The sequence below is a fragment of the Sciurus carolinensis genome, chromosome 5 (assembly GCF_902686445.1).
Source record: "Sciurus carolinensis chromosome 5, mSciCar1.2, whole genome shotgun sequence".
Taxonomy (NCBI): Eukaryota; Metazoa; Chordata; class Mammalia; order Rodentia; family Sciuridae; genus Sciurus; species Sciurus carolinensis.
Genome location: NC_062217.1, coordinates 159,039,913 through 159,054,097, shown reverse-complemented (window position 1 = coordinate 159,054,097; position 14,185 = coordinate 159,039,913).

Here is a 14,185-nt window from a genome sequence, read left to right as displayed (position 1 = left end):
GCCCCACTGTGCTTGTTCACGACCTTTCTGGTTCTTCTCTGTCTACGCTTATCTGTCACATCTCCAGCAGGGAGATACTTTTCAGAAAATGTACTCTTTCTATTGGCTTTGCCCAGACTTGAATGACCTGGAAATAAATCAAATTGTTAATGAGAAATGCAAAGCACAAATGACACTCTACCGAGGAAAAACAAGGACGTAAATGTGGCCATATGTCAGCAAGCTTCACTGGAAGAGGTTGACTGTGGTTGGTACAGTGTGCATTTCCCTCCAAGAGCCCCATAAAACTCCCTTTGATTTGCAGAATTAAACTGTAGTTTGCACTTAAACAAAACCTTAATGTTTCCTGGGAAATCCCCACATTTTGAAATAATAATCTTGAAAAGAGAAAGCAAACATCAGTGCCTACAAATGTTGTAATCTGTGTATCTTTAGACATTAAAAACCACCTAGCTTTGTTAGAGTGAAATGCATCCACTAACCTCATAGAATATGCAAGACTGTGTCAAGTCACAGATTCTGTGTAGGAGGTGGTGTGAACCAGCTGCTTTTAGCACTTGGTCCACATTCATGGGCCAAGAATGAGTTATAGAGAAATGGAAGTGGCAATGAGAATTGTTCCTAAGAAGATATGTTGAGCTATATGAAACTCGGGGGAAAAATGTTGATATGAAATTATATTTGTATTATTATAATTTGCATAGAGAAAAATGCACAAAGTCAGAACCATTTAGTTTGAGTGTGACCAAACCTGACAAAACTAAGTCAAAGTGGCTTAAACACCATAAGTTTGTTCCTTGTGTGGCTGAAAGTTCTAGGACTTTAGAGACTGTGGGATTCGGGGACTTAAGGCAAATGTCCTCAGAACAGCTCTGCTTCTTCGTTGGTTGCAACCGTCCCTTCTCCCCTAATAATTCCACATTTGTATTTCCCAAACTGAAGTCCAGACGAAATGAGATTACCTTTTCTCTATTTATCCAGTGCTGGGGATTAAACCCAGGTCTTTGTACATGCTGGCAAGTGCTCTACCTCTTGAGGTACATCCCTAACAAGACTTCCTTTATCTAATAGTTCCAACCAAAGCATCTCTTGGCTTAGACTGGGTCGCATGCCTTCCCAAGAACCAATTTTTGTGGCCCATCTATGGACTGAAAGTAGTCTGTTTCATCTGTACCATATGCATCGGGGAAGAGGAAAATTATGAATCTGATACCAGAAGAGAGGACAATAGATGCAGGACAAGAAAATCAACAAATATCTACAAAAATTCAGAGGGAGAATTTGATTTCCTCCTGTGTGAGATGGTGAAGAGATGATAATATTAATTAGCATAATAATGACTGCTTATTCAGCAACTACTATATTCTAAGCACTCTTCTAACAATCTTTATCACAACACCAGAGATTAGAAGTTCTTATGCCTATTTTACTAAAGTTAAAACTGGAACTCTAACAGGTCAAGTGAATTGCCGAGACTGCATATCTATAAAGAGGGGAAGCAGCATTTTAACTCAGGTCTGTCTTAGGAGCCTAGCTCTTTCCCTTGTGCCCCCTACTTTGGACTTTAGAAAAAACTGGTGTGTGTGCACATGCTCAGAATTGAGAGATCGACGGATAAGAAGGCAAATTACAAGGGGAAAGAGGATGTCTTTAGAGTGGGCACTACTGACAGGGTCCCTGTGGCCCAACACCAGCACATCTTGTGTTTCAGGAATAGCCCAGGACATTTGTGTCTGGGAGACCCCCCTTGGGAGATCTGTGAAGTTGGGCAGGAGGTTTTTCAATAACACATATTTCTATGGCTTTGTTTTCCTTGTCAAGTTCCCAACAGCTGCAGGACTTATTAAACTCGAATCATGTTGCATATTCATCAGATGACTTGTTAATCATCTGCCAGCCCCTCTGGAGAGCAGGAGTCCAGGAGCTGAAATGAAGAATAACAGACAGCATGTCCTCACCCGCTCTCTTGAGCAACGTGTTACTGGCAATTATATAAAAGTTTTCAGGAAAAGAGGTTTAAAGCAAGGAGAGAGTATGCTGTTGATGAATACTGCATTCTTTGTTCTTGATTATCTATTTGTTTCCTCTATTGCTACTGGATGGGTAAAGTAGGAATAGGCTCCAATTTATGGAAGGGAAGACTGAGAGCATGAATGATGGCAAGCTTCAATGTGGAAAGCATTAGAAAGGCCTCTTGACCTTTCATTCATCATTGCAGTGGTAGACATCTTTCATCTGGACTTTGCTGACAAGCAGTTGCTCATTAAAAGCACATGTGATTCTCTTCAGTTCACAGATAATCCCAATGTCTTAGAATAGTGCCTGAGCCATAGAAGAGATTAATATAAATTTGCTGAATGAATGAATGAATGCATCCAATTTCTCTAGACCTTGGATGGACACCTGACCTGTATTACTGAGTCCAAGATAACCAGCAAAGGTATCCTCATCAAACCCTCCCAGTTTCCCAGCGAATGCTCCTGATACCCAAAACCCTAGCCAAATGCTGTTTTTGGCTTCTTGGCAGGTCTCATAATGGCTGCTTCAAAATCGCCTTTCCTGTCCACTGGTTTTCCTTCACTACTTATCCTTAGGGTGGACCAACCCTTTCTCTTACATCCTCCAAAGTACAGAATGAAAATGTGGGGAATGCTGCTATCCAACATGTTCATCATGACCTTGACACAGTGAAGGAAACTCTAGCTGAGATTAAATTTTGTGTTTTTCACATTAAATCAGTAAGGTGTTAATCCATGTTCAGTAAAAATAAAGGCAAGATACACACACACACACACACACACACACACACAGTCTCTTTCACCAATTAACTCCACAAACCCCTCCTAACAACTGACCCCAAGCTATGTTAATATTTGTATGTATATAAGATTCTTATTCTTGCTCAACCCCTATAGGAAGAAAAATTCATGAACTCTCTTTAAGGCTCCATATATAAGTAAATGCATATATTTATATGTATTTACAAATCTAATTACAAATTCATTTAGAACAAAACTTTGGCTTAACTCCTTATTAAAGGATTTCTTAAAATCTACAAAGTTCTTCGAACACTAGGCTTTAGGATGTTAAAGCATTTTCTGCTTCCTATTAACGTTACTAAAAAAGCCTCTAATACTGACATAACACTTAAACTGAGCACTCATCCAGACCTGCTGAATCAGGAACTCTGAGTGTGGGGTCCAGGGATCTGTTTTAATAAACTCTTCAGATGACCCTAAGCACCTACTTGAAAAAAACTTTTTTTTTCAGTTGTCTTGATGCAGAAAAAAACAGCTTTACCTCAGCAACCCCTCTGATCTGTCACCCTGAGTGCTGAGAGGCTTCCAGGCTTTGATGCCTTTCCATCACCTGCTTCCCACCATGACATGTCCTCCACCCTCTCTGCTTGACTTACTATCCGTCTGTTAGGACCTAGCTCCGATTTATCTCCTCAAGAGTTCTTCTACCTGTGGGGAAGTGCAATAGGCTCTTGGTTAAGTGAATAGTCTTCAGAGGCAGACAGGACTGAATGGAGATCTTGATTCTGTGACTTATGCCCCAGGAAAATTGTTTTCTTTCTATATTTTAAATCCCTTATCTGTAAAATGGACATGATAATAGCTTCTCACTGACAAGTTAATGAGTTATGTAAAAGGACAATTATGTGAATGTAGGAAGCAACTCAGCAGCTGTGTATAAAGCATATAGCTTATAGTAATACCTCTGGTTTTTCATTCTAACATGCCACACAATGAACCATAGATCAGTCATTCTCACAACCTTGCTACACATTCATATCACCAGGGCAGGTGTTAAGACTGATGCCCATTAGGAATCCTGATGGCCAATTAAATTCAAATCTCTGGGGATAGATGTGACTATTTTTAAAACTCACCAGGTGCTACCAAGTTTAGGAACCATTACTCTAGATTTCTTTCTTGTCTCTTTGCAAATGGAGTACTATATCTGGATATAAACTATCCATCATGTGTTAAAAATTTGGTTCTCATTCTGTGATGCTCTTGGAAGGTAATGGAACCTTTAGGAGGTGGGGCCTGGTGAAAGAAATTTAGTTCACTAGGGTTGTGCCCTTGAAGGGGGAGTTGGAACCCCAGCTTCTTCCTTTCTCTTTTTGCTTCCAGGACTCCATGAGATGGATGAGCAGCTTCCTCTGCCATGCACTGCCACCATGATGTGCTGCCTCTCCACAAAAGCAATGGAGCCAATCGACCATGGACTGAAAACTCCAAAACTGTGAGCCAAAACAAACCTTTCCTTCTTGTAAGTTGATTATCTCAGGTATTTTCATGGAAAGTTGACTAACACATGGAGTGAACCATGCAGTTCGGCATTGTAGCATGAGATGATTTTGTACTATCAAAAGCCATCTTGTCTGTCAAAAGTTTTGTGCACATGTGTTCCAGTAAGAATCTAAGTGCCAAGAGAACTGACCATGGCTCAGGTCTTTTAATTTTCCCTCTTCCCAAGTCTAGAAAGGTATGTGGTTTGAATGCAGAGGTTGTTTGTTCCTGATAAATTAAATGAAAGAGAAAATAGGTTTCAGCTGGAAGAAGGAACAGGCTAACAGGCTACTTGGAAAAGGTTTAAAGTTAAGAACAATGTCTCTGAATCCAGACTGCACTGGTTTGTGCTCAAGATCTAACACTCACAATAGGAACTTTGACTAGTTACTTAGCTGTCTGTTCCTCAGTTTCCCTCTCTGTAAAAGGAAGCTAATAATAAGACTTACCTCTTGGAGTAATTATGAGGATTAAATGCAGCAAGGCATGTGACATACTTAACTCAGTAATTGGTTCATCTTCAAATGTTACCTTTTACTATTATTTCTACCTGGCCTCAGAGTCTATCTCTAGACATGTGTTCCAAGCTGGTGTGATTCTAAGATCTTTCCTTACCTCTCAATTTCTGTGGCTGGGTCAAAGACAGCAGAGTGGTTTTGTCTCAAATTCTATGATGCCTGAGCATAGTTTTGTTCTTTCTCAGTGCTCAATACAGTTCCTAACACAAAATAAGACTTCATACATGTTTAAATGAGATAATAAATGAATGAATGAGCTGAACTAAAATGAACTACCCTTCTCTCCTAGACACTAGTGGTGATCCCTGCAAGAACTAGAGAAGGGAAAGGATGTACTTCAAAGATAATTCGAATACAGATGAGAATCAGGGGTGGGAAGAAAAGCAGCCGTCCCCAGCACTTTATTGTTTAAGTCATCACAGTCATGCCTTGTGAAACTTCTGACACCGGCTTCCCAGAAGCCTGACTCATTATTTCAGATCATTTTTTTCCAAGCTATTAATTTTTGTAAAACTTACCCATTTCAATTCTTGTCATCCTCCCTGATGTCAGCCTCACTGTAATCCATTTGGTTATCAAAGCGACAATCCTAATTATAAGCTACAGTGGATCACCTTTCAAAAGGGACTCCATGGCAGGGTCTCCCACTGCCTGAGCAGTCTTGTGTCAGCACATGACTCAGACACTGCCTGCTCCATGGATGCATCTTCTCAGCTTCTAGGCCACCAGCTCTAACACCCTGCCTTCCATACCCCATAGGTTCTGCTTGGACTATTGGTTCTGTGCACCTCTGAAAGGAAATATTACCCTTCTGGGGTACCTTTCTCCAGGAACTTGAGAAATCTAACTCATCATAGTTTGGAAACTGGGTAAATAGTTGATGGCAATAGAATTCAATTCCAGGAGATTGCAGGTCACAGTGGTTTTAAGAGAGGAGGCTTTGAAGCCATCTTTGCTTGGTTCCTCTCCTCATGCAGTTCTGGGACTTGGGGAAGGTAATAAAGAGTGGAGTCCACAGACAGCTGCCAGTTCACAAACTATGTGTTTCCAGGCAGCAGGGAGATGAGGAGCTTGCCCCAGAATGTAAATCAACCTTGTCCCTAGGTACATGGTTTGTTCTGCTGACTTCTATTTCTATGACAAGACTTTCTCACTGAAGGAAGCAGTGTGTTGGTTTACATTCTGGTGTAAGTTTTCTATTCCCTCACTGAGCAGTACTTTGAGTAGCACCAACCTAGGGTTAGTCACTTAACCATTAGAGGCTTAGCTTCCTCATCTGTAAAGCAGGGATCACTAAATCATAAGGCTGCTGTGTTAATGCAGTGAGATATGGCAGGCCAAGGGCTTCATATGATGCCTGGTACATAGGAAGCACTCAATATAAAAGAGACTATTATTAGTTTAGATGAACCAATCCTAATAGCTCCATAGGATGTGGACATTATTATCTAAAACAACAACATGTGTTCAAAAAACAAAGTGTTCCATAGTCAAATATGTTTATTAAGCTGATTGTGCTTCTAGGGGACAGAAGGAATTCATCCTATACATAGGCCCAGTTTAACTCTGTAGACAAGAGTTAATTTATTTTTCAATCTCCAAAGTCATCAAACACTGTGTTCCATGAATATATGGAAAGTCTGAAGGCAGACTTTACTCTGGGACTAGCTGTCCTGACTTGAATAGACTCAGGACTCTCCATGGTACCTTATTTCTCGACAATTCCAGCAAATAATATTTTAAAGACCAACTGAGCTAGAGTAAGAGGAAAGTTCTTTTCAGGGACTTACAAGTCCTTGAGGGCAGAGAGACACATGAAATCTCAAAGGGATCATTTCAAAGGGATCACTGGAAGATATGTAGAGGTCGATCTGTGCTCTAAACCAGCAACTTACACACATTTCTATCCTACAACTTTGTGTAGGATTGTGTATTTTTCTTTTAGATTAGATCTATAATATTCAGAATTCTTTTGATTAAACCAAAGTTGCATAAGCAAAGAAGGGAATTGTTTATTTCCATAGCTTGGAGGGATGGAGAAGATGCTAAATTGAGGTGTGACTGAATCTGTGATCCAAGCAATGTCCTCAGGGCTCCCGTCACTTGGATGTGCTTTTTCTTCTGCTTCTCTTTGTTAATTTCATTTTCTCTTCCTGCAGATATCTTTCTTCCCGGGAGTTGTATCCTGGCTGCCAGTAGCTTGAGTCATATCCTTATAGCCTGAAATCCATGGAACAGAGAGTTTCTGTCTCTGAGCATCCAGTTCTAAAATCTAGAGTCACCTGCCCGTCTTGGATCAGGACAGTGAATGCCTTAGTCCACTGGGCTGCTGTAACAAAATACCTTAGACTGGTTACAAAAAGTTATTGCTCACAGTTCTGGGGACTGGGAAATGTGAACACTGGCAGATTCAGTGTTCCATGAGGACTCTCTTCTTCATAGATATGCCTTCTCACCGTGTCCTCAGATGGCAGAAGAGGCAAATAAGCTCTCTGGGTCTCTTTTATAAGGAAAGTAATCTAATTCTTGAAGACTTTGCCTTCATTACCTAATCACCTCCTAAAGACTCACTTCTTAAGACTATTGCATTGGGGATTGGGTTTCAACATGAATTTGGGGGAAGCACAAACATTGAGACCCTAGCAGTCAGTGTTAATGATCAGTCCATGTCATGTGATACTCTACCCATCTCACCTCCCTGCTCAGTCTGATAGCTAGGATCCAGGGAGGGAGGATCTGAAGCCTTATCAAAACTACCTGGAGTTGGGGCATGTGCCATTGCTCAAAGGAGGCAAGAGGCTATTAAAAATTCAGGAAGGAAGAAATGGGCCAACAAAATAAATGTGCATTACAGAACTGGGAGAGGGCAAAGCTTAACAGAAGGAATAACAACTGAATTTCAAACACAAATAGGGAGCAAGTACAGGGGGCAAATCTTACAGTCACTCAGATTACTCAATATTGGTAACACCTTGTCTGTCTAAGAAATCGGCTGTCTTACTTATTGAAATGACAAACAGCCCAGTCAGAGAAAAGCCACATTCGGCACCTTTTCAATGCAAGCATGCATTTTCTCACCACTACCCTGGCATTGCTGATGAGCTCAGCTCTCATCTCTCTCACTTGCATTTCTCATAATGTGTCTGTCACATAATAAATGTTTAATGAATATTAGTATTTTTGTCATTTAAATTATTGCAATAAAATCTTACTAAATATTTATGCAACCTAATATTATGACTGTTCCTATTACACAAGGAAACTGAAGTCCAGAGTTTTTGTGACTTGCATAAGACCCATCTGCATTAATTGGGGGGGTTGGTATTACCAGGCTTGTCTGACTTCAAAGCCCAAGCTCTTAACTGCTATTTAATTTCTTCAATCTCTGGTAGTAGAACAATGAGGAAAAGAGATCTATCATTCTGGACCCAACTTCAGTTCCAACTCCATAGGAGTAACTCATGCTACCCTGACTTTCAAGCAATGTCTCATCATAATTATGAAGCATTTGTTGCTCAAAGACCCCTTATTTAATTGTTCAGTCTGTTAGCAGGGGATGCTGTCTTGACCTCCCGACCTAATCCCATATAACAAAATCTCCATGGACATTTCTTCTCAAATACAGATGTCACATCCTGCTTAATTTGAAAGGCAGACACAAGATTGGGCTAGTTTTCAGCATTCCATTTGGTCCTTTATTGGTGACTTTTTGTTCCTAATCATCTGCTCCTGGGTTGTGGATAATTTCAGCATTACCAAAGCTGCAGGTTATCTCATTTCTGTTGTTGCTGGTTGCCTGTGCTTGTTCCCTTTATACCACCTGCCAAGATGCTCATCTTCATTTCATATTGAAAGCCTTGAGAGTCTTGAAAGAGGCACCGTGATTTTTAAGGGGAAAAAAATTGTAACAATTCCCTCTTGTGGTGACCGTGATTTTTATTCCTCCATGTGCTACAATCGTAAGTCTTCATTGTTGTGCATATAGATTTGGAAAGAGGGCTAACACTTGGAAGAGAAGGTGGCTTGTTAGCTTTAAAATCTTTGGGTCAGAGAGTTCCTTGTGAGTCAGGAGTCTCTCTATCCTAGGTCTCTTTGGATCTTCATGATTTCTTCCCTCCTCCCTGACTCCTCTAGTCTCCTTGCTTGGCTCCCCGGCCTGTGTCATTTCTCAAGCTCTGACTGGACATATTAGGATATTCCATCTGCAAGGGAGAGTTTAAAATGTAAGGACTTTTGTCCCACATGACAAGAAATCCCCACATGGGTCAGTTGCAGGTTGGTTAATTCAACAGCTCAGGTTATTCTTTCTTCTCTTGTAAGGTTTCCAGAGTCCTGGTCTCATGATGGACTACCACAATATATACACTGGCTACCAGAGACGGACACTTTGGTGCCTAACGCTTACCGTCAGTGAGGGACACTCCCCTGGAAGCCTCTGCTCTTCACTTCTCATTGGCCAGAGCCACATCCCAGCTTTTCCCTAAACCTTGCACAAGGCATGGGATGACCTTCACAGCATCAGGCTAATCAGGACTCAACGTCCCAAGGACAGGGAGAGGCCTGCCCCCGACACAGAACCACATGAAGTGTGAAGCTAACCAAAACCTGACTTCCATTGCCAAAAATAGAAATGTGGACAGGCTGAGTGACTCCCACCTCAGTATCTCCTAGGTTGACTCCTAATCGTGTCTTATGGCCTTTGCTGTCACCAACAGGAAAGCACATCTCAATGATCTATCTTTGGTTCTTTTGAGAATCAAATGGGAAACTCCAACTATCTGCTTGACTATTCCATTTAGGTACATGCATCTTCCTTTTGGACAACTGGTATACCACCAGTTATATACCACTTAAACCTCCCAGGAGCGCTTTCCTAAAAAATGTCACAAGTGGTGTTCATCTTCCCATTTATTGGTAGCACCGGGTTCAGGTTTTTGGAAACATCACCCGAGGTCAGTCAGATGAACAGGGTCATGTCAACATTCTTTATTCTCTGGGGCATACTATGGGCCTCTGTTATGGGTCACTGATTTTGTATGATGCCTTATGTGAGTAGAAATCCTCACCGAAGAGCTAGCATACACAGGAGGTCCATGGTTTGTGTAGCATTGTGTGACAAAATGACCATGCAAATTGAAACCATAAAGAATGTTATTAATACTCAATGGGGAAATTTACAATTGTTCTGTGACCTTTATACATTTCCATCAAAACATTAAAAGCTCTCTTATGGTCACTTATAAATGTATAGGGAAATGTAAAAAAAATAGTGAAACTAGTATTTATTTAGTACAGTGTTATAAAAATATTTAAAATAGAACAAAAGGACTTATTTCTTTTATGAAAATGTTATAAGGATTAGTTTGGTGCCCGCTTTCTTGTGTTTGTATAAGTTGTAATATGTGCGGCCATCTTTTCTGTGCCTTGGATATTCAAGCTTCTTTCCAAGTTTGAGTTGGCTTCCAACATTTTATTCTTTGTATTTACAATACTGTGAAATAAGATATCTTATTTCAAGAGGTCTTTTAGTGAATTTTTTTGATGGTGCCAATTTTTTTAGAATATTTCCCTCATTTTCCTACCAAGCATAACTAATTAGAACAAATAAAATTTTTTTTTTTTTAAATCACAAAAAAGGAAACTGTACCTTCTCCAAGTTGCTCTATATGTGTCTGGTCTCTCACAAAGCAACAGAGTGGCCATTCCCCATTGCAGCTACTATACACCCTTAACACTGGATTTGAATCTCACTTTCAGGGTTTTAATTTTTGTTTCTTTGCCATACTTTCCTCTTTGTTGGCCAACTCTCTCTTTTTATTATCCTTTTTGTAAAATGCCTCGTGGGTTCACCACAGGAAGACAAGGAAACAACACAGCAACATGTTTTGCTGGTTGTGCATAGCCTGAATAATAGGTGTGCGGTGACCAATCACCACAGACTTTGAAGGAAGTGACTTACTTGGTCTTTGATGAGGGGGTGCCTCTGTTATTTACATAGTGGCTTGTGTTTTGGACACCTGGAAGCAAACTTTGTACATTATTCAAGGATAGTTAATATATTATGGTAACTAGAAACTGAACCGTGTTGTTGGGGGACTGATGTTATGGAACTAAACCACAGTAGCTGAAATCTGCTCACGTCAGAACTAAACAGAACGAAGGCTGCTTGTGTTGTGTTCAGGACACATCCACTTGGCTCATGATCTCTGAAACACTTCCAGGAGGCTGTGAAGTAGGCAAGAAAGCACAGAGGTTTATCCAATGCCCACCCCTGGCTGGTGTACCTGGTCTCTAGCTTTAGGAAAGGATGTGTTTTTAGACTTGAGTCTGTGCCGTGAAAACAGCTGTTAATTAGGGAGATGATGTACTGAGAAGCAGCAGTGCTACTAGCAAATTCAATAAACCCAGTGACAGCCCATGTGTGTCCACCAGTGGTAGTGAAAGGAACTAATATGTAGACTACATGTTTTCTTCTCTCTTCATTATTTTTAACTTTTTGATTAAAATGAAAATGAAAATTCACTCTTTTCTAGTGCTTTAACCTTCAGAACCAATCTAATAAAAGGAATGCAGGAGTAAGGTTGACCAGTCTTCTTCATTGCCTTGCTGTGTGGCCTTACACAGAAGCTCCAACTGTTTACCTGGCTGTTCTCCTCCCTGGGCTTTCAGATCTTCTCCCTCCAAGCAGGTTGCAGGCCCCTTCCATGTCCTCAGAGGTAAACTCTGTCTGGATTCCTCAGGGATTTGAAATAGTCAGGAAAATTTTATACTTGCTGATTTGGAGCTCATTAAGATACTGATATTTTTCTTTCAGTAAAATAGAGAGTATATGAATCTTCTATTTTTTCTTCAATCTACAGAATTATGTGCTTCCTTTTATGTGACAAAGGGACAAGAGCACGGATTTTAGAATCAGGACTGAGCTGGAAATTAGCCATGGTCACTGGTGGTACTGGGGGCATTTTATGTCTTCTCTCTGAGCCTCCTCTTTTCTTATTATAAAATGGATACATTAGTTAGGTTTACATAGTAGTATGTATAAGTGTTTAACCATGGACTTGGTCTATACAAAACATCCAATATGTAATGGTTACTATCACTATCATATGATTAATTAATGTAAAATATTTTGCATATCTCAGCTTATTTGATCCACACATCAGTTTAGTTCAAATAGTAACTGAGACAATGAAGGTATTCAAATATGTGATTTCCTTACTCTCCTTTCTACTTTAACTTCCAACATGCACAGAGCTCAGTTGTTATAATTAATTGGTCCCAAGTATTTAGTATAGATAATTCTCTGCTCTAACTGCTATTTCCTTTTGAGTATGCTTTAAGATCAGACATTAATTCAAATGATTTGTAAATACAGATGGGGATACAAAAATATGAATGAATAAATAGCAATATCTCTACTTCACTTTGTGTGTGCACCCTCTTCTGCTTCCTTCCCTCTGGTCTGGGAGCGTATTGTGACATGCAATAACATGCTCTGGCTTGTAGGGAGCTTAATCTTGGAAAGAGTTCAATTTGCCCTTTAGGTATTTTATTGATAACATGTAGTTGGCATGATATCAAAAGATTGTGAGTGTGATGTTTTACTATCCAATCCTCCATGGCAGCCTAGTATGAGTGCTAGTGTAATTTAAAGTGTCAGAAAGAATGCTTTGTGTTTGCCAAAATGCATTATATTTATTCTTCCTGGACACACAAGCAGACCACCTTTCCCTTGCAGGTAGATTGAGGTCATGCCTGGGTTCAGACCAATCACATATGAGTGAAAGTGCTATGCTCTATTTTGAGACCTAGTTATATTATCTTCTGGTCAATTGATGACATTCTGTTTCCTTTTTCCAGTGTCTTCTATTACTCCATTATTCCATTTAAAAATGATAATTTACAAAACACCTGACTACCTGAGTTACTATATGAAGGAAAATCACAGAGAATTATCTGGATCTTCACAAGATTATGAAATAAGTAAGAAACCATTCTATGGCTAAGCTTCGGAGATATCAGGTTTTATTTGTTACTGTAGCATAACCTACTCAGTCCTGACTAAAACATTTCCTCACCAAACTTATGAGACTTTGATGAGAATAAAATTGATACTGCTCTCTTGTTAGTTTGTGGTAATAATAGGGGATAGATGGACTGAGTGGTGGGAACGTGACGTTAAGGGAATAAGTCTATAAAATGGGCCCACTGTGCTGAACCCCATATTCTTTCTTTTTAAGAAACAATTTACCTGCAGCCCTACCTGACTTAAGTGGACAGGAAATGTCATATTTCTTAACAAGCTACCTAGTATCTGCAGGAAAAATGTAAGCCCAAAATAATGTCAATAAGAGGGACCCATTGAACATCTTAGACAAAAGGGAATGAAGGGAAGGGAAGGGGGATAGGAATAGGACAGACAGTGAAATGATGTAACTTTCCTATGTTCATATATGAATACACCACAGTGAAACTCCACATCATGTACAACCACAAGAATGGAATCTTAATTAGAATAAGATATGCTCTATATATGTATAATATGTCAAAATATACTTTACTGACATATGTATTTACAAACAACAAATGAAAAAATGAAAAAAAAGAGGAACCCAGGTTACCCTTGAGAGGGAATTTTTGTGAACCTTTTCATGGATCAGATCCTGAAACTCAGGGAGATAAGGATAATTCCTCCTAACCATAAAATCCTGTTAGGATTGGTCAGCGTGGGCCAATGTGATCTACAGTCATGGCAGGGGGGACTTGAAAGTCTGATGTCATCCTGCTGTTGGTTAAAAATCAAGAGGTAGACCTGGGTGGGACTCTCTGGAAACTTCTCTGGAATACCCAATAAAACTGGAGTGCAGGAGAGGCACACTTTCCCTCTCCTCTCTTAGAGGACCCACTCTCTCCCTAAAGCGTGTCCCCTTTACCCTTTACTATCCCTCCTAATAAAACCATGCCTGTTACTCTGAGTGACTCATTTGAATTTTTTTCTGACTTGATTGCAAGAATCGGGATTTCATGGGGGGCATTTGCACTGCCTCAGTTTCCTGGGAGGCCCCAGCCCTGTAATAGTAAATTGCATATCAAAGCAATGTGTAAATGTCTCATGTCATTTATAGAAATAGCACACAGGTTTGAAAGTCAAGAGACTAAGTTCTGGCATGAATGTCAAAGGCTTGCATCTCTTCTCTGCAGCCTTGTCACCTATAAAATAATGGTCCTACTGCCTGTCATGACTACTTCTCAGAGTGGTTAAAAGATGCTAATGAAATCACAGATGTGTGAGAACTTAGTAAAATTATGTCAAGTAGAAGGCACTGTAATTGTTCCTCTGCAGCTTCAAATCTCTCCCAGGAATAC